Below are 3663 nucleotides of genomic sequence, written 5' to 3'. Positions count from 1 at the left end.
AGGAGCTCTGGTAGCGTAGTGGTTATGAATCGGGCTACGAACCTTAAGGTCAGTGGTTCGAAACTACCAGCCGCTCCACGGGAGAAAGATGAGGCTTTCTACTCCCGTAAAGATTTACAACCTCGGAAACCCTGTTCAGGGTCGCTAAGCATCGGAACTGACTCGACGGCACTTAACAACAACTGTGGACTAATGTGTCATACTGCAAAGTCGTTTGAACTGCAAGGTCAGTGGTTCAAGCTCACCAGCTGCTCCTTGGAAACCCTATAGAGGGTCACTATGGGTCAGAATTGACTCAATAGAACTTCACAACAACAACAATAAATTCTCTAATAAACCCCATACTGTGATTTTGGTATATGAGTTCTGTGTGGCCATTGCAATGAATAATCTAACTAAGCAATGGTATAGAGTATTGTGGGGGTTATAACTGATATCAGAGTTGGTAAAAACTTTGAAGAGTGAAGGTGTATATTGCCTCTGCCTCATAGGAATTTGCCTTGAGCTGTGGATCTTGATCCTCCTTTCCCCTTATGAAGTTAGAATATGTCAGACACCTCATTCATGTTATTCTTACACTAGTCTAATATCAGCTCTCAGGCTTAATTTCCCTTCATTTGTTCAAGACCTGGTATATCTGATCATTCTCTCCTCCTTGAAACAATTAAATTATTAAGCTTGCATTATATTCTACTAGTTATGTTCCCACCTCATAATCTTTTCAACCCTAATATCTTTGCTAAATATCTGTTAACTTTCTAACATCTGAATTAGGGAATACTCCAGGAAAGAGTTCTGCATGGCTAACTCTATTTGTCAGTTAGTCTAAACAGCGGTGACCAATTTTATTCTTTTTTGATCAAATAATAATTAGATATTGCTGTTGTTGTGGTTGTTAAGTGCTGTTGAGTCAGTTTTGACTAATAGTGACCTTGTATAAGGTTCCTGAGGAAAAACAGGTGGGTTTGAACTTCCTACCTTAACCTGAAAAAAAAACAAAAAAACTTGGGCCTTCATAATGTGGGTAGTTCTCATGCTATCAGCTGATTTTAAGACAAAAAACTAGGCTTCCTTAAGGAGAAGGGCGAGGGCAGGTATTTTAATACAACCAGAGCACAGATAATTTTTGACTCACCTACATAAGATTAAGATAAATTAAAGTTCTCTAAGACTTCATTTTTTCTTGGATTCACAATCAACTCTCATGGAAGCAGCAGTCAATAAATCAAATGACATACTGCATTAAACAAATATGCAACACAAGACCTCTTTAAAAATTTTAAGAGCAAAGATATCAGAATGAGGACTAAGGTATTCTTCACCCAAGCCATTGTAGTTTCAATAGGCTCATATGAACGTGAAAGTTGGACAATGAGTAAGGAAGGCCATGAAATAATCAATACATTTGTGTTATGGCGTTGGAGAAGAATATTAAAGGTACCATGGACAGGAAGAACAACAAAAAATCTGAGCTGGAAGAAGTATAGTCAGAATGCTCCTTAGATGCAAGGACTACCAGACTTCTTTCACACTTGGGACATATTATCAGAAAGGACCAGTTTCTAGAGATGGGCATCATATTTGGTAAAGGGGAGGGTCAGCAAAATAAGAGGAAGACCTCCAACAAGATGGATTGACACAGTGGCAGCAGCAATGGGCTCAAGCATAAGACCAATTGTGAGCTTGATGCAAGGACCTGACAGTGCTTTGCTCTATTGTGTCTAAGATCTCTGTGAGTTTGAATCAGCAAACACCATTAGTCATTAACGGAACACAAAATAATTCATTCAAAAAGCCACACAGCTTTTTGAATGGCAAAGAAGATAAATACATAAATTGATAATGCCAAACACTACTCAAAACTCCTAAACTATGTTGTTTAGAATATAAAGGCATGTTGTTGCTAAATGCTGTCAAGTCGGTTCTGACTCTGAGCTACCTTGTATAGGGTTTCCAAGGAGTGGCTGGTGAGTTTGAACCCCCAACCTTGTGGTTCAAACCTACCTTTTGGTCAAGTGCTTTAACCCACAGTGCCACACCATTATAGTTCTTTAGAAAATGTGGTGATTTTCAGTTGTTACAGATATATTTTCTATGATGTTGCTAAGTGTTGTTGAGTTGGTTCGGAATAATAGTGACTTTTTATAGGGTTTCTGAGGAGTAACTGGTGGGTTGAGTGGCGTATCTTTTGGCTAGCAGTCTAGAATTTATCATTCATAGCCCCATCAGGAGTCCATATCACCTAGCAATTCCACTCCCGAGTCCAAAGGGAAATAAAAACTTCTGTTCACACAAAAATATACACGTGAATCTATATAGCAGCATCATTTGTGTTAACCCAAAACAGGGAACGATTCAAATGTTTATAAGCAAAATTGAGTACTCTTCTGTGCCTTGGGTTAAAATCCGTGAAGTCTTTGTTGACACCTGCCTTTTTTTTTTTTTTTTTTTTAACAATACACATTAAACTCCTACAGAAAATACTATTATTTTACTTTCAAAATACATCTAGAACCTTCTCACAATCTCTGGTTATTGTCATAATACTCTTTCACTTGACTATTGCAGTTCATTTAATTCCAAACATCTTTAGTTAAGTGTCCTGGTATGGTGCTGTAGGATAAGCAGTGGACTTCAAGGTCATTTTGAATCTCAAGGTCAGTGGTTCAAACTCACCAGCCACTCCTCAGAAACCATATACAGGATTGCTATGTGTCAGAACTGACGGGATGGCTCTTAACAACAAGAATACTAATGGAGTCTTTGTGTGGTGCTGTAGGATAAGCACTGTATCACAAGATCAGCTTGAATTGCAAGGCTGGTGGTTCAAATACACCAGCTACTCCTTGGAAACCTTACACAGGGTTGCTGTGAATCAGAACTGACCTGACTGCACTAAATAGCAACAAGAATACTAATAGAAGCCAATATACAACTAAATACATACATGATTAAATCATTCTAAAAGTGATAATAGAAAGTATGACATCATAGGAACACCAGGTAATTTCCTGTAGCCCACAGGCTGCAGTTTGTAGCCTACCCCCTTTCTATGCTTTCTACTCAGCTATATTCTATTTAGGAGGTCTTTTGCACGTGGAAGATAGCAAAGCCACACTGCAGACTTGAGGAACACATACCCAGTGAAGACTACATAATTTAGGGGATCTAGGAAGGAGCTCTGGTAGCGTAGTGGTTACGAATCGGGCTGCGAACCTTAGGGTCAGTGGTTCGAAACTACCAGCCGCTCCGCGGTAGAAAGATGAGGCTTTCTACTCCCGTAAAGATTTACACCCACGGAAACCCTGTACAGGGTCGCTATGGGTCGGACCCGACTCGATGGCACTTAACAACAACAACATCAGGACAAAATGAAATTATGGAGGTCCTTTTTCAAAGGCAGAAAAAAAGTGCTATAAAAGTTACTAAATATAAGTTTTTTTCCTTTCTTCTGTGGTCTCTCTCTCAACTTTTCATGTTGCTGTAGTTGTTGTTTTATCTGCTATTTAATGTTCTTAGTAAATGGAATTTAAAATTCTGTATTATCAGCTTATCACCATGTATCTTTATGTTGTGCATTGCCTGTTTTAATGCAAACTTAAGAATATTTAAATTTCATATAGATTCATACAGCTTAAACACAGATCATATTTTCCAGTTATT

The sequence above is a fragment of the Chrysochloris asiatica genome, unplaced genomic scaffold (assembly GCF_000296735.1).
Source record: "Chrysochloris asiatica unplaced genomic scaffold, ChrAsi1.0 scaffold00002, whole genome shotgun sequence".
Classification (NCBI taxonomy): Eukaryota; Metazoa; Chordata; class Mammalia; order Afrosoricida; family Chrysochloridae; genus Chrysochloris; species Chrysochloris asiatica.
This window is presented reverse-complemented; position numbering follows the sequence as displayed.